This window comes from Lineus longissimus, chromosome 6 (genome assembly GCF_910592395.1).
Source record: "Lineus longissimus chromosome 6, tnLinLong1.2, whole genome shotgun sequence".
Lineage (NCBI taxonomy): Eukaryota > Metazoa > Nemertea > Pilidiophora > Heteronemertea > Lineidae > Lineus > Lineus longissimus.
The window spans coordinates 16709765-16728390 of record NC_088313.1 but is presented as its reverse complement, the minus strand read 5'-3'; the positions used below and the strand labels follow the sequence as shown (position 1 = coordinate 16728390).

At 40.4% G+C, this 18626-nt stretch overlaps 1 protein-coding gene across 1 annotated transcript in view; it reads right to left on the bottom strand.

Annotated features, from left to right (window-relative positions):
• The window catches only part of LOC135489472 (probable G-protein coupled receptor No9), a 65254-nt gene extending 58679 nt beyond the window's left edge, over positions 1 to 6575 (bottom strand). Inside the window, exon 1 of the mRNA XM_064774839.1 lies at positions 6134 to 6575. The gene's annotated coding sequence lies outside the window, so the exon portion shown is untranslated. The remainder of the gene's footprint in view (positions 1 to 6133) is intronic.
• Positions 6576 to 18626: the final 12051 nt, after the last annotated feature.

The window sequence follows — 18626 nt, the reverse complement described above, 5'->3', positions numbered from 1 at the left end:
ATTCTCTGCGGTGTATGAATTACCATTTCGAACCTAATTCATTGCACAATAGAACAGTACACATTTTTACGCAAAATATGCCATGTAGCAAATATAGATTTTGTGTACATCCAGTGTCACGTTTGTAAGGGATTCTAGACTATCAATGTGCGTTTAAATGGGGAGAAAAGGCAGAAAGCAAGTGGGTCAAATTGGTAGACTTCATGTAAATATGCCACAGAAGCATTAAATGCGTATGATTCAGTGATGATCATATACCTCATACAAGCATGAATAGCTTATGGATGTACTGCGGTGAGATAGGAAAGACCACTTTCGGCGACTTCGTGTAATTCAATCTTACCTAGCCTCAACCCAGTACCGTAATCCGTCACGATTTAATAACTATATGAAGCGTTCCGGCCTTTGATAACTTCTCAGTACCACTTGAGCAGAATACAAAGGGCAGTGATATCCAAAAATGAAAAATCTCATGTCTAAATATGAAATGATGCTTTCCCCATCACTACACTCAGATCAATATATTTTTTCTTACTAAGTGACGCACTTGTCTCATTGGATGCAACCTGAGCCCCTACTTATGTGTACCTAATTAGTCTTTGGCCTTTGTGGTAGTAACTCTAAGATGAATCGAGCCTAAAGACAGGTGAAAGTGCTCCCCGAAGACAACTAACCGAATATTTGGTTAATTAACGGCTCTGTTCGGACACCGTCGGCTGAGAAGACACTATTCACATGAAGCTTTACACCATCGTGATGCACCGTGTATGATTAAACGCACAGAGGCACAGACGGTTGGAAAGAAATCACAGTTAACAGCAAAAAGTACAAGAAGGTTTAAGTAAACGGGACGTATACCACCTTGTAGACTAAATACGTTGATATAGGTATTTCAATTCATTTGTACTACATCGACACATTCACAAATTTCCAAAAGAAAACTTAACCGAAACTAACTGTGCTCCCCACCCCACCCCAAAGACTTCACGGTTAGCTCATTTCTAATGTGCCAACCGTGGAGGCAGAATGGGCCACTTTTGACATGATAATACGACCGCCGGAAATCCCTTCATTGGAACCAGCCAGTCATGGGCCTCTACCCGGTTGAAAAAAATATGCGATCTCTCCATATTCTCTCCAAATTTCAGATTACCACTGCCGAAGTCCTTCCTCCTTTCTCATAAATTGAGAAGCCACTGGTCCTGTGTTCAATAGTTTCTGTTCGATACCAACTGTCTGGGAGCTGATCAGTTTTGATTTCGTCAAATGCTTCCCGATCTTCATCGGTATTGGTATCGAACTGCCCTTTCGCCCAATTGGTCGTTGCGTTATAGTATCACACGAATCTGTCGAAAATCATAGCTCTCCATCTCCTGATAAGAAAGCAATATTTATGGATCTTTTATCAGATTCGTTGAGCAAGGATCAATAAGAAAATGAGATGTTAGATGGTTTAGTCAATATACTTCGAATCAACCCCCTCCCCGCGCTTTACCAAGTCACATGTGACACAGAACATCTCGTCATCACCGACATGATGCTGTGCAGAACCGCAACTAAGAATAAAAAACCTGTTTGTGACATTGACCGGAGGCTTCTGTCTGGTGTTGGCTCTGTCACTTAGCGTGTCTTCTGCAGGATGAACTACAATTTAGCATGTCACTTGATGCAGTTTGGGGATGAACGCCAATTTATTGGTGGATAAAATCAGCGAACAAAGCAGGTTTCAAAGGACAACGATCGCGATGCTTGCGGCCGGTGATCGGTGACTCGGAGTTACCATGTTCTCAATTCATACATAATAAATTCACTGAAGTGCTTGATGCTGCAACAGCCTCACCCAATCAGATCTAGCATTTGTATTCCTCAATTCCATTCGCCACTCTAACTAGCCGTATACCCAACATCAACGCAAATTAAATTGTATATCAAGCGATTGTCAATACCATTACCACTATTGATAGTATTAGGCTTGGCATGTCACCCTGATGTCATTGCAGACGAAACGTGATATTCAACGGGAGCTCGTTACATGCACAAATTGAAGGCCGTAATCAAGTTTAATCTCATCATCACCTATAAGCGGCGTTGTGGAATGTAATCGGTTGGATTGAATTTATAGATACTGGTAGCAAAAAAACTCGGCCGGGAGACAAAAATCTGAAGAATTCTAGTTTTGGAACAACCCAACCTTAGCGGCATCTACTGGCTCCGGTCACACTTTCGCCTATATGAGTCATTTCCTTCCAAAAGGGTTTGCAGACTTACAGTGAAATTCAGAAATTAACGATCAAAGATATACTTTAATCTGGAAGGTCAGCAGTCAGGCCATTTTCGGGCGCCTGGGGATAAGAAGGTCTGCCGAGGTCGCTGAAAAGCTGAAAGCGTCGGCATACATTTATGACAACCGAAGTCATGAGAGCTTTTTTCAATGTACAGCAGAATAACCAGCAGTAACCTAATCAGCCTTAAGTAAATCAAGATGAATAATGACAATATCAACGACAATCTTACATTGCATGTAGCGTGATTTGTTAGCATGCCGATTCTACACCAGATTGAAGACGACTCCACAACTGAATCACCATGGTTTGTCTTTTTCTCCAAAATCTGACAAGGATTCGAATTTTGCTGTCAAATGTGTTGGATTGGGAAAAAAGAGCTGACATATTGATCGAATTTATTTCTTATCGAGCGATCTGCAATAGGTGGCGAGTTGCACACCAGCCACTATGATTTTAGGAATGGAAAACGAGGATGTGTCACTATCAGCAGTGAAGCTGAAAGCAGAGGGTCACTCTTTTTTTGACAGTTCTTTTCTAACGCTTGACGAACGACGGTTTCACTGGCACGACACCATAGTTGCAGTTCAGTATACTCTGTTGCTCGATGTGCATCGAGTGCGTGCCAAGAAGAAGTCCTTACAGCAACGATATCAAAGCGAGAAAAAAAAATCAGCAATAATCACTCTATGTCGGACACAGATCGGGTCAGATATTAAATATCAGCGACACTCACCAAACATTTGTGATTTATGGCTGAACATATCTGTCTCTTGGTGGAAGTAAGCTGTGATTGGCGAGATATTAATTGATTATGTAACCCCTAGCGCGTATGACAACAGCAAGGAGGAAGTCTCTGCTAATCAGGAAGTAGCGAGGCAGACCTTTTGACATTATAAGTAGTGTGATACATCTACGATTTATTACTCCTAGAATCAGGTGGTTTAATATTTTGCGCCGCACCCCAATTAAGCACCACAGCGGGTGTTCACCACAAGCGCTTGTGGCGTCTGGTCGAGGTAATCCACTGGCTAAGCAGGTTACACGTACTTCGGAAAGATCATGCGTGTTTTTGCGACAGAATAGCAGGCGAGCGGATTTGCGACCCGAGAAAATCAGCTCTGTTGCGTCTAAAAATTGCCATGTCGCAGAAATATGATAGAAAGTTGAAGAGATGGTGGTAGGTTAGAGTCGAGTGTGGTTGATTAACTAATGCTTGAACAATAGCGTTTGCAATCCCGGTTGGATATCTGGTCTTATGTAGGGTTTGCTTAACGTTCGTTATTAAGTAGCCCGCTAATTTGACTCTGCCAGGAATGACCATGATAGCTCGCTCGAGCTATGCAAGCATCGAATATCAAAAACCAAAAATATTTTATCAACACGACTTTGACGGAAAATGATAAACACAATAAATCCAGGCACGAATTTTCTCCGTGTAAATGATATATCAGTATGATCGACACTCAACTTTCCTTTCCTCGGAATTGTTAGGCATCATGAACTTGGTCAATAACACGTGAAACATAGTACGATGATTTTGTATGCATAATTCATGTCCCAGTCCTCCCGGCCTACTAACAATGCCGTGTAAGCAATCACGAACCAACACCACGGACAAACACCGCATTAAAGAACAAAGCTATCGACAACAGCACGATCTCAGACAGGCGTGGCGATGTTTGACAATCGGCTGCTGGTGTTAACAGTTTTGACTTTGTTGGCAGTTCTTTATGAGGACCAGCTGTTTTCAGCATGCAAAGTATCGGAGCAGACTGATGAGAGGGCGAACTGCTCTGCAAAGAATACCTAATAAGGTTGATTCCGTATCCAATGCTCTTTCAAGCTTGTTTGTCTTGGGTCTGTACAAGTTATGACTAACAAATAGCACAATCATAGAAAGTTACTAGTGTTCGAAAAAAATCGAAAAATATAATTGTTTTATAGGCCTATTGCAATATGAATAATAGACGAATTTAAAAAAAACCCAAATATTTTTTACGAACGTTAACTGTTTGAATTTCAGTGAATTTCCCCTTAACTCCCAGAAATGACTCGTCAATATCATTGCCATCGGAGGTTTGCCATGGGCAAACAAATGTCTAATTACTAAATGCCAGATGGATGATATCTATTTATCTTTCGATTGATTTTGGATTCTCATCATAAAGTCGATGTGTACAATAACAGTGAACGCTGAAACCTAGGAAGATATCGCCTTTATTAGGAAAAAAAATCGAGTACATGTGGGGGACGAATGTTAAAAAGTTGTTGGCGACTTCGATTAACCTCATCAGTGCAACATTGAAAAAATATTGGGTGAAGAAACAAAAGGAATTGTAACCTTGCCATGGCTTTTGTCTAATATGCCGTTATTCATTTTTTTATAATAATTATTCATGCCATAAGCAAAACGCAACGATCAGCTTTCTTAAAAATCTAAAATTGTCTGTTACTTGGACTAGAATGTCACGCCTTAGGCGACAACACGGTTTATCTTTTAGACTCGATAATGGAAAAAGACTAACGTGTTAAACGACCAGATGAGTTATGAGATGGATTTAACCCACGAGTTGTTTTAGTGTTAACTGTTTCTAGCTTCTGGCTCTAAAAAAATCACATCATCAATTATTGTCCATTTTACGTAGGAAATTTGTCCACTGGTCAATTACACAGTGTCCGCCTCAAGACAAAATTACACTTTATTCTTATGCGATATCGCTCATGCATAACAAATGATGGGAGACCGTGAACCTGACTATGCAGGTTGGTGACTTGACCAAGCAGATTGGTTCACCTTGTCACTTGACCATAAGTGGGCTGCTTAAAGTTAACATCATTCGATAAAAGGGGTCATTGCGCACAGAATGAAAGGCTTGACAAATTGATCACCGTTAACAAGCAAGTTCTTTTTAAAATCTCAAATTGGGCAATTGACCTATTTTACCATGTCACATTTTCAATGCATAATGATCTTGGTAAAAAAGCTGCGATGAAAATGTGTTGATTGTACGGTACTGGTTAAGAGCATCATTTCCGACTGTTATGCAGAAATGTAAAGGAAAAAGCAGTAGTTGTCAGTTTGGCGTTTGTAAATCATAGATACGCCATCGATTTCTTAAACCATAATTTAACTTCATGGTTTTTGGTGCTAGATTTTGTCTCGCCTGGCAGATGCATTGCAATGGTCAGGAAGGCTAAAAAATGACAAGTGTAACATTCTTCGGTTCTGTCACTGGGCGCTAAAAAGGCCAACTTGACTGGGAAGTGGACATGTCCCGAGGCAACAGGTGATGATGACGTGCAATCGATGGCACTACTCCTTCAGCACTCCTTCACTGAAGCAGTGGTAAAGGCAATTACAGTCGAATAGATCGTTTCAAAGGCGGGAGACTTATTTGATTAAAGAAAGTCATCACAGTAAGTCTGTCGGCTCCAAGAATTTATTTTGGGATAACTCCTTGGAGGATTGGTATTTCTGTTTACAGTGAACGCTTGTATAGACGAATTCATACGGTACTATAGAAAAACTAAACACCTCCAACCCAGCCGATGTTAGCCTTTTCTGTCTCATGCAGTTATGACATTATGTGCCGTGTGAAGTTGAATATCGACATTATGCATGTTTGCAAAGGTACTATAAAGACGACCTGACATTTTCTGGTATTATTTCTTAAAAGCGAAACTACTTGGAGGACATAATGAGTGGTTAGCTAAAGATAGGTAGTAGAGGAGAAGTATAGAAGACCCGACACCTTGGATATATTTATGTTCTGGATAAATCAGACCTCTCGTTGAAAGCATTTGGAAATCTAACTCTTCGAACAGAAAGTCTTAGAAATACCACCTACCTTCTGAGTGGAAGTACGTATACGGTAGAGAAAGGCCGCCACGGGAACTATTCCGTTACAGAACGCCGGGCCGCATCGATGGAGGAGAGGCAACAAGATCCTACAGTAGAGAAGTCACAAGTTTACACCACCAAGCAGTAAACCCAGCTCATTCAGTCGCCCACAAGCCTTAGAAAAACACGAACGGATGCCTAACAGTATCGATTAGAATAAGAACCACTTAGAGAACAAATCCTTACAGCATATTCGATTTTCGCTGAATCCCCATACAGTCTGAAATAAGTTGACTTAGTCTGTCCACACTCGATTATCGTACGGTGATTTTCCCTACCATTACTAACTCGATCTTGGGTACTTCTGTTACAGTGATTCTCACCCCTAGCACCGGGATCACTCGCTCATTATCATCATGTAAAGGCGCATCGAACGGAGAAATTGAATAAACTCTCCCAAAATGCTATTACCACACTTCTGTGATGTCCTACGGTGGCGCTTACCGCGACAATAACGTCTTGTCGTTGTCTAGTGTTGGTATGTGTGGCTTCAGGGTAAACAGGACAAATACGATATAACCGTGAAGATGAAATCGTGTTAGGCGCTGACATATCTTTCACAGACTTGGATTCAGTAATGGAATTAATTGCCATTCAGTTGACTATATATAGAGTCGATTGCGGCAAGGAAATGTGTCGGTTTCCATCACCCATGTTATGTGTTACTCCGCCTGGTTGACGACTGCTCAGATTTCTTTGTTGATGTATTTAATTGTCAAAAGTACATGTAGACCTGAAGAGTTCAATGACACATTGCAGCATATCGAATGCGGATTTCGCTGCTATTCACTAGTCTTATTTTCGCAGTTCAAGCACCTGGAAAGGTCAACCCTTAAAAGAAGCATCAAGTACTATAAACTACCATGTTTTTGAGGGCGTTTTATTATTTTTGCGGACTTCGCAAGTGCTATCAATTCGCAAAAACAAAAATCGCGAAGATAGATATTTAATTGGAAAAGCCAGAAGAAATTTCGCAGTCCGCCAAAATAAAAATCGCGAACATTTTGATCTTTTTTTAATTTTTGCGAATTGCAAAATTAAGAGGCGCGAAGATTTAGGGGTTTGCAGTATTAATCGAATTTGAGATATCAATGCTGTAACGGATACTGACAAGAGTTTACCAGTAATCTCCTTGAATGATCTCATCTCACATTTCGCTGCGATGAGCAGATAATGAGACATCTTTATGGAAGGCTATGTACGAGAATTTGTATCGAATGCGGAACAGTTCACATTGCAAGATAGGATGTGCCAGGCTCGTTTTTTCAGTAAACCATTATAGTAAAACGAATTAATCGAAAGCGACAAATTCCTTTATTTGAACAAAAGCACACTGCTAATCGCTGTGACGGAAATCAGCGAAAGAGTGCAATTTCCAAAAACTATCTCGTTCACTTTTAAAAAGTCTCCAGTTGTGTGGTTAAAACTTGTGTCAGCCATTGCATCAGTTCGATAGGCACCATACGTACAATGTACTTTTTTCAAAATATATTCTTCTTGAAGATGAATTGCTTGTGGGAGGTCAGTTCCCAAGGCGCACTCAGTAAGACTCGTACTCTCTTACCCTATCTTATTTACAAATAGTAACTTGCGAGTCATCATCGCTATTTACAACTGAAAATAAATAATGTATAAGATCGCCCCAGGAGGATACCTGTGATAGACTATCCTCCTTTCCCGGACAGACACTAACATTCTCCAACAATAGCTTTCCCTTCTTTTATTTTTACTGTTGTTATAAATGGTCCTTTTATTTTATGGTGTTGGGTTGAAGGAATTCATACCGAACTGGGGGCAATGGATGTCTCGCAAGGCACCGAGAGGATGGAGCTAAAATGCAGGCCAAACAGAGGCGGTAGCCTAAGTATTTGGCGAACTGACATCTCCAACCGAGCTGAAGAGGAAACCAAATATTCATTATTTGCATTCATTTACAATGTCCAGTCTTTGAAGTGACAGTGAACTAAAAGTTTAAGTGATGAAACCTCTTGTTTGGTGTGCCAGTGATGTCGATATTGATTTCAGTAAATTAACCAAACTATAAGGTGGAGATGTGTAAGGGATGTTCAAATCATCGCGAAACCTGAGTTTTATTAGTCATCTGAAACCAATCTTCTCGACTCTCCTTCGGGTGGTTTGGAAGTGGTCCTCATGCGGCGAGTTACCCGAACATTCCTCTCGAGAACTCTGAAAAGGCATCGTGTCATCTGATGATGACGGGTTCAGATCAATGCCCTTCTCAACTCTGCACAGTGAAGGAGAGAACCGGAGCGATATTCAGCGGATTTTTAAAATTCATTTAATTGGAGGACATTTCTTGCAATATGCGCGCACGACTTGATTTTTCCCGCGTTAATAGGCTTAGACAGTTGAGCTGTAGTCTTCATCCCCTGCCAATACACGGCGTTAATTATTTTTCATTTTAAGCCTGTGGATATCAATGGTACAACACAAAGCAAATTAATTTTTTTTTAAATATTTATATACTGATCTGATATACCGCAAAATTCTTTCCACGTTGACAAGACGCATCCTTTTGGTGTCATAATGAGGTCTTCATTAAGCGCCTTAACTTTTCAATGTGAATCATGTGTGTATGATTTCGTCAGTATTCATATATCTGAGTGTATTACAGTTCTAATTCGAGCTGACTTTACAATAATGCCTTATGTTAAGGATTTTATCATCATTAGTGACAACATCCCTTCTTCTTTATTCGATATGTTTGACTGGACTGTTTTAGGCAATGAGTTTCTCATGTTCCGTCATATTCCGTCCATTAAGTTCCTAGTTCCGTTCCGTCAATGGAACAGTCCCAAAGAGATGATTCGTCTTGCAAAGTAAACATTCCTAGCTCACATTAACTCTCCTGAGTATCCAACTTGTTGGTTCCTGGCTTCCCTGCTCACTAAACAAAGACAACAAACAGTTCCATTAATTTACTAATGAGTTCTGTAATCTGATCAATTTCTCTTTGATAACAAATCATAATTACCATAAATGCATTGCATCGCCTGAGGCCACCATCGCTATTTACTTGCATTCATTGTTCCGACTGCTTGCGCCGAATTTTCTCCTGATATCAACGATCGTAGCACGTCTTTGGAATGTTCTTAGCACTCTGAAAGCCAATTTCAAGGATAAAAATCTAATTACATGAAAATCATGCGTTAATGAGCTTGTTAGAAATTTATCAGATAATTTTGAAATGCGCAATTAATATTCAGGCGAAGACATGTTTTAGAATAAATTTTATCTTTGTTAATTAACAACTTGAAAGTGTTGATTATTCTGTCTGGAAGAAGTTGGAAAGTGTTTATGTTATTCATAATCAATAACCACCTGTCATTTTTCATCATGTGGCTTGATTATTTGTTATCGTCCTGACACCAAAGTTCGGCCTTATATTCGGTCCATTTTGCAGTCGTGCCCTAAGAGAGTGCCCTACAAGAAAAGAGGAACTGATTATTAGTCGATTATCACAGTAAGACATCGTATTCGCCAACAGATACGCCAATGGAGAAAATAATTGAGGTAGTATTACCAAAGATTTAAAAAAAGATGATAATTACCTTAATTACTACATGACTGTCAGATCGTTAAACCAGAAGAAAATGGATATATTGTAAGAATTTCATATTTGAAATCCCTGTTCAGAATTACACCGGTTCAATGTGTCTGTGACTCGAAACATTGATGTAAGGGCTACCATTACATCAATCTTTCGAGTCACAGACACATTGAATGCTTAGCGGATGTTGATTTCGTATCTTCTGAGTATTACACCTCGCCTTGGTTCAAAAAGGTATGCACCCACATCATCACAACCAATGAACATCACGCGTCGATTCTACCGAGCGCATTGTATGGCCTCATCTCGATGGGCACCGAGAAAGATAAACGGCAGCGCTGTCACAACCAAATTGACAGCTTAGAAAAGAAGAATATATGCTTACCTTTTGCATCGACAAATACAGAAAGAACAGTGACTAGTATAAGCTGGGGGTATGTGACAATTCCTCTAATGAAGCTCATTTTGCACGAGCAAATGAGACTTATAAATGTTATCACCAACGGGTAGTTCCTTTTGCAGCTTTTTTCTCGAGCGAATATTAGTAGGCGTTATGAAGCGTCAAATGATTATTCAAAGGAGTGGAACATGTCGACAAAATGTCGCATGAACTTGAAGGAAGAATGTTTACGGCATTCGATCAAAGATCTGACCTCTGGGTGGCCGTGATTAGCTCCATCCCACCTAGAAAACACTGGCAAGCAGTCCCACTCCATTATATGGTAGCAGAGCGTAGTTTTTTGCGATCAGATCGAACATTTGGTTTTCTTAGAACGGTTTAAATTAGATTACAACACAGACTAGCATGGTGGCACCAACTTATGGCACCAAACTCCTTTACCATAGATAACTCCTCGCATAGCCTAAAACCACACCATTAAAAGACAAAGCAATTACAAAAAAACTATCAAGCGTTTCAAGGAGTCTTTGAGTATGAGATGGCTTGCAAGACCTCTCAAATGCTTCATGCCATGGCAGACAAACCCTCGAGCTGAACTGAGTTTTTGAACGTGATCATGTATTCAAGAATATGAAGGACAAGGATGACATTCCATTTATCACGGCTGTTATAGCAAACACCCAGAGCTTTGTTATCTAATCATTGCAACGATTCATTTAAAAGACGAAACGACTGCTTCAGGCATTCATCACTTCTAATTGCTTAAATGGCATCAGCAGAAATTCGTTTGTGATTTATCGCAGACAGACAATCGTAGATAAATCAGAGATCGGAAAATGGTGAGTAAAAGCAAAAGAAACTTTCATGTTCTTATTGTTTGTCAAGAAAAATATTTTGATTGAGGAAGAAGAAAAAATTGTAAGAAGTACCTTAGTATAACTTTTGAACCTTCCATTCCAAATTCCAGTTCCATTTCAAATGACGACTCCAAAGACTGTCACCACTTATTACTATACTTTGTGTTGGACACACCCGAGGCTATTCGTACGAAACCAATCATCATGAGCTTTGTGGACTTAAAAACAAAGGCTTTTATCCTTAATGGGACTTTTGATGTGGTAAATGGACTTACATTGGTTGCTTGAGGGTATGAGGTGGCTCTTCTTGCTCATGCTGAAGTGTCATATATGAAATAGCAGCAGTCGTTTGAAAGCTGAAATTAACCTTATTTCTCATCGATAATGTTGCGATCGGAGTTGGAATCAGCTCGATCTGTAACCGGAGGGTGCGAAAGTAAGTGCGAAAGTAGACTAGTCTACAAGTGACGGGTCCAGAAAGTTTAGAAGGGGTGAGAGCACAGCCCCAACCAGAAAGCAGATGAGGTAGTTTAAAATTGGCTGTTCTTGGTACTGATGGAATGCCGGAGAGGGGAGACCGATTCGACGAGGTTCAGTGTTCCAAGTATATTTGCCAACAGTTAGTTATGCGACAAATACTATTCAATATCACGGATGAACGTTTCCACCTCAGTCGCGGAATTGTGGCTGTGGTATGAAAAACATCAGATCAAAAGTAACCAAAGATTCGTTGAGGAAGCTCCCCATCTCAGGTAGACATGCCTTAGGTGTCAGAAGTGAGTTTCTCAAGACTTGTGTCAGTTTTACCAGTATATTTTCTTACTCTATATGCCCTCCGGCGTGTTTAGAAATTTCAGCAAAGATGAAGAGAAACACCTTCATTATCAGAATATACACGGAGCATATAGAACAGTAAATAGAGATAGGGCTATGTAAATTTTGTATCGAAACGTCCCATACTGCAGAGAACGTCTTGCCATTGAGCTTATCTTGTGGAGCATTGAAAAGAAGCAATTCATTGATAGAGATGTACGCTTTCTCAAAGACGTTGACAGTTGGAGTAGCTTCGTTTGTTAGAATCATTCTCTGAGTTAAAGGAACGAGAACGGTGTTAGGAAAGAGCGGATTTGAAAACACCTTCACATGCTGCTGATTCGAGTGTGAATATTGGCCATGGTAAGGATATAGTTAAAGGAAGCTACATCAATCTACACCAACAATATTCCAGAGGAAAATGCAACACCTTGTTGAGTTTGATATCTGGCTTTGACGTTGATGAAACTTCGGAGACTATAAGGGATTATACTTTCTGAAACTTATTCTTAGTGTAGTTTGGTTGAATGATCTGCAAGATTGAGATTGAAGGAAAGGGCTGTGGCAAGTGCGGATACCTACTGCGCAACTTCTCCATTGCTCGTGTTTGGAAAGCCTTTGGACTTCGGTGGTTGCGTATTTTCCGTTCTTTATATATATTGCTGAGAAGTTTGAATAAATCATAGAATGATCGACGTTTTCAACTGTTTCCTTTGCAACATAACTGGAATACAAAGTCCGACCTTGTTGACATTGGGGTGAAAATATGCATAAAACCTTTTCCTGGATCTTGAATTGATAACTAAAATATCTGGATGTACTTTACAAGCTAGCTCTGGGACTCTCAAGCGAATACGTCTAGACCTTGGCTGAATTTGAAAGACGATATAAATTAAGGTGAGTACGATTTAAAGTACACGATTTGCATGCTTTAATATCCCTTTTTTTCTTCAAGATTGAACACATGAACCTGTTGGATCGAAAATGCTCCTCTGATCCACTGATGCGGTGGGTTAACTGGGTTTGCATTCTCCCATTGTTTGATGGCCGAGAATCTATCAACCGCAATCCCCAGTTGCAGTGCACAAAATGCCAGTGAATGAAGCACGTTTTTGTAGACAGCGTTTTCTGGTCCTGAAGTTCGTTTTGGAACTTATGAAAATATCGAATGTATCAAGTTGGAAACGCCTTTCTCGACTGTTGTGTGCAGGGAAACGCAACAATGCAAGTATAAGACTTGGGTGGTCCTCTTACTTCGAAAGAAGCCACATCGGGCCATCGACTCACGCTCCAAACTCTCCGTTGATCAGCAATGACATGTTTAGATTACTCACGTTCTCGCATCAATCGCCATCTTTTGAAACGAGGTGGAAAGCTCGGTGGTGATTGGTAGCTTTCAGCGTGCAGTTGCTTCTTCAATCAGTTGCCAAGGAAGGAGATAGTTTTCGAAACCATTTGGAGGTGGCGTGATGATTTTCTTTAGATTTGCAAACCCGACGAGGGATGCTGTCTGGTTTGTATTGGAAAAAGGGGAGTATGTATTTTCGAAATCATTTTGTCAGTTAAGGAAAATAGATCATGGCCGGCTCTTCATCCGATTACTACCACAAATCGAAAGGTGACCTTGCTCTGACCTTGCTCTAATAGCAAGAATAGCTGAAATCATGATATCACCAGTGAACTTTCCTCATCAAAGGTTAACTAGGCCATTTACTAACAAAAAATTGAAGATGTTGAAAGATGGAGCTCCAAGTAGGCCTATACTTAGGAAGGTTCGACAACTTGCACCTTGGTGTGAAGAAAGTTATCCTTTTGCGCCCACCTATAGAACCTTGCACTTCTTGGCCAAGGGTAACACATCAGTTGATTGCTAGCGAAAAGGAAGAATGATTAAAGAGGGTGTCAATTTAACAAGTATATTTTCAAAATACAGATACAAATGCATAGTTGCTGTTTGATATGGCAATGAGAACCTTTGGCGCCTGAAACCAAAATCCACATCGGGCTTCTCAATCAAGGGTAAAACCAACAGCAACGATATACGAGGATGATTGAAGAGTATGCTGGACACTTTGGAAAGAAGCACAAAATAAGCATAGTTGCACCTTGATGTGATAAATGATGAGTCTCTGGCGTTGGAAAGTTATATCTTGTTTTCTGCTTAGTGATTTATAGCCTAGATCTATATGGCTGTAAAGCATATGCAAGTGTAAAGTACTATCAGTCTAAAAACGTACCAGTTCATCATGTACATTGTAGATTGGAAGTCAAGAAGTTCAGAATACCAAGGCGTTCATAGAAATAACATCTAAATAACCAAGGAATGATAGCAAAAAAGTCATGAATGCCAATACTGCTGTCAAAAAAAATGGATGTAAAGTGCTCGCGAGAAATTCTACATTTACTTCAATTCGCAAGCAACTTTACAATTTCCCAATCCCGCGGGACAGCTAAACGACACGTGTTGCAAATGTGTTCTAAATTGGCGAGACAGTAAGAATACTTGATTCGATATAGACCCATCACAGCAACGAACGTTAAAAAAAAGAACAGCTCACCGTAGATTACAACCGCATACAAGGCAGCGGATTGGCGCCCCGTGAAGCAAACTACTGCAGAATGTGTTAGGGGCATTTGGTTTCAAAAATGGATCCAGTATTGGAGGCAATCTCCATAATCTTTACGAAAGAAATTACATTTTAGGGTACCGTACTGTAAGACACATCAGTTGATACTCTCTTCTCATGAGGTCAGTTGAAGTTAAGGCATGAAGCCCCTCGGCCCTCTTAATACAAGGCTCTGAGATCCATATCAGCGCATTACAGCCACCTCTGCTCTGCATGGCTGCTGGATTGCTTGGAGGTGCCAGGGGGTAAAATGATCATCAGCACTTAACCCAAGCCATACATTTTTGGTCACATGATGTCACCCCTGGCATACCAATATAAGAAAGATAATGATCTTCCATAACCCGGAGCCAAATAAACGGAAGCGATAGGGAAAAACTCTGATCGAGAATTGCCAGAGCGGACCATTTCGCCGCTGCAGCACGTATCCCACTAACCAGCATGGTTTTTGAGGCACCATAAATTGCATTAGTGCGACATTTGTGTCCATATAAATAGCATATTTGGCTTATTGGGGTCTCCATGAAGATTTATATAAGAAGAGGGACTGCTCATACACTGTGTATGGTTATACACTGCTGTTACCACTGATTTGTGCAGAGATAAAACGCGGTGGGTGTCGTCATATTGCTTCGAAATTATTTGCTAATCCACTAAGTTTTCTTAGAGGCAGCAACTTTCGAATTTGCGGTGATGGCATAACGAATGTCTCGGATCGTTACGAGGGTTTCTGATGTCGCTGTGCTCATTTTTCAACCAAGTAAAAACTTACTAAGTTCTTTACTTGGTTGAAATTTGGTACTAATAGGCGAGAGCATCTCAGTTAACTTCAAAAGCATACGACCCTGGATATAAGCGAAATCTCATGGGGGGTCCTTTTTTACCAGCTGTCTTGTGTAAATCTCGCGATCGACTGAACATCTATCAAATGTAAAAAACGTAAAGACATCCTATTGCCAGAAGCTGTGTCAGAGATATCTAATTGTAATCAGAAGTAGTTCTACTAAATGTCTCTTGTGCCTCTTGTGGCAAAGGCCGGTGGCACTCGCGGGCGGTAAGTCATGCGATAAAGTTATGACTGTGAGGCTTTCTAGTTAAAGATGCAACAATCCAAAATGACATCCTCCTTTTATCGCTTGGCCGAATCCCGTCAAGAAACCCCTCGCCCTCGACGTTAGGACACGAGCGCAAACCAATCCATCCAATACATCACGATTGCGCGTTCTCCGGGAAGTCGTGCCTATCGATTCTGATCGACTAGTCTTCCCTGTCTCTCAGCCTGCGGCTCGTCTGACGATCGTCGGCGACGCAAAGACCTGGGAGTAAGGCAAGAGGACTAGTTGTATCCAAGCTTCTGTGTAAGTTTCACGGACTAATAACTTGTGTTTATTCCGAAACAATATTACCGTTGTATATCGTTATTGCACTCTACAAGTACATAGACGCTTGAAGGTAAGACCAATTTTATGATTGCAATCTAATTTAGAACATCAAATTTGCATGAAAAACTCGTTTTTTGAAACCTATACCCTGCCTGCCACCAAAGTATGGCCGTGCGTTGATAGTTCGATACACATATATTAACAGAGTGTAAAATATATCAATTCAATTTTATCTAATTTTTATCGGGTTGAACGCTGTCTGAGGCTTGGACGATGCTTTTTCTGTTTGAAAAACAATGGCAAAACTCAAGAACGAAATCACCAGGGCATCTGCAGCAATGTGTGTATAGTTGCTGATAAACGTCGACATCGCCGCCGAAAACAAGGCCAAGATCCGGATTTAGAAAGGCTACATCTGTACACCTTTCCAGAAATGGGGCGCTGAGTGTCCGAAATAGTGATGTCATAAGGGGAAACTAGGCCTTATGGTGGAGGGACAAAGGAGATAGTCATGGTTGACCAACACACTTGAATGCATTTAATGACGGACAAGGGGAAAAAGTTAGTTCCAATGCAAGCCACCAATTTCGGGAAGCATAAGAGCTACATTTGCCTCCTTACAGAAAGAACCACAGTCCTCAACAAAAAAAGTTCTAAGGACTTTGTTAGGATGAACGAGGCAGCTCTTGAAGTGGTTCCTCGCATTCTTCAATTGAACTCAGTATTTTTTCTAATGAAAAGCAATGCAGTTCCAATCTAATTACTCTTTAAAAACGAAACAAAGATGTATCATCTTGTGAAGCTTCCCGACGCTAAATACGGCCTGTTGCTGCAGCATAAAGATAGGGAATTTAATTAGTGTCACCCATTATTTCAATGACGCACGACTATTTTCACAAGGAGGAATAAAAATCAAGAGTAATTACAAAGTCACAACAATAGATACCATACAATAGATTTCAATCATTTCAGCGAACGTGACGGGATGCAGTAATATTTTTCTAACCCAGTATCGTGACCCTATAAAGCAATGAGATAAGATTTGGTTCTTTCGTTTCGAATTGTGTGCATCACGGGTCGAGGTATCTTTCAATGACACAGTGGAAACATCAGCCCAGTCACCTCTGAGGTCCCGGGTTCGATTCCCTGTCAGTCCCGGTATACTCATGTGGTTAAGAGGGCGACTCTCTTCTACATGCCATGTCAAATACTCCAATGATGAAAACCTGTGCCGACTACGATTGAAATCACAAAACCTCCAGCTCTGTTATTGGCTTGACAAATCAATGGAAGTAAAATCAATGCAGACTACTCGGGATTTGACTGCAGTACTTATTTCTTCTTAGTTGTATCATCTTTACGGCGATTACGCTTACACCATCAGGGCATCCAATATCAAATCACGACTGGATTGGTCATTCAGATTACGAGCTGATGCCAAATTAATCCACAGACCCGATAGATTACGTAAATGCTATTCTGGTCACCTCGTCTTTACTTGGGTAATATCTTGACATATTCTTGTACAAACTAGATCACTGTCAGGTTAATATTTTTATTCTTCATGGGATTTGCATGACGTAATGATGTTGTGAGGAGCTTGTGCTAATGTATAGAAGCAGCGAAACATTTGACTTGACAGACTGCCGATGTAACAGAAGCGCAAGTCCCTCTGGAAGGCAAGTCCTATATTATTTGGTTAAGGCTGACGCGGTAATTGTGTTGCTAAACCGAAATACATCATTCACCAAAAGGGATCACCCACAAAGTTTGGCCAGCACCAGACATCAAAACGGAAATTTTGAAGAGACCGCTAAGATTTTAAATTGAATGGGTTACTCAATAAAGTGTCAAATAAAAATATCGGACAGAATTCGTTTTAAAATTTTTTTGAAACTCGCCCAGAAGAGGTTAAAAGCTGAATCTCCACCACCTCTATCTGTGATCTTGGCGCGGTGCCGATACCCCATAATGGGTATTCCTTATAATACGCGTTCTGCTGGTGATGTATGGCGTGAATTATGACACTTAGCAAACCAATGCCACCCAAACTCTATAATGAAATCAATTGCATCTGAGTTATGGGAAAGGTGGTACTGAAGACCACATCATGTTTATTCAGCTTTAGTGCTAGCCACCCCTTAAGAGAGTGTGTGTATTAATGTGATTTTTGTAACGGTCTCAATGGTTGTGAGCTTCTTGGCATTCTGGTAAGATTTTAATAAGATTTTCATCAGCTGATGCCAAAATGATAAAAGAGAAGAACATAGGTTTCCATTTTCCTTTCCCCAAACGACCAGTGTTGGGTTTTTTATCAATCTTTTTGACATGCACCCTTGCCTTTTGATATAATTGAAAAGTATAAATCAATTTCAAATTTCAAATTTTGAATGCCTTTACCGACTGAGCTCCTTGGTACTTGGTTGAAATCTTAATCAAATCTGTATTTGTTTTCAATTATTTTTCCGAATAAGGTTGACATTCCTGCGGCAGTATACGTCATCGCGGGGAGCCGGGATCGGAGCTGAGGCTGTTATATTTACTGGGAGACAAAATATATTGTTGTCGCGTTATCATCACCATACCATCATCTCCATACGGGCGAAGCACAGTGACAAAGTAATTATTCGTTAGATCTATGCTCTCTAAATAATAGTCGATGTAACGACAATTTCTGATTAAGGAGTTTTTCTGTCATTTTTTTCATCTTCAAAAAGATGGAACATTGGATATTGCCCTATATATTCTACCTGGAGATCTGTTTCATTTTTTTCCTCTCATCGGATGGAG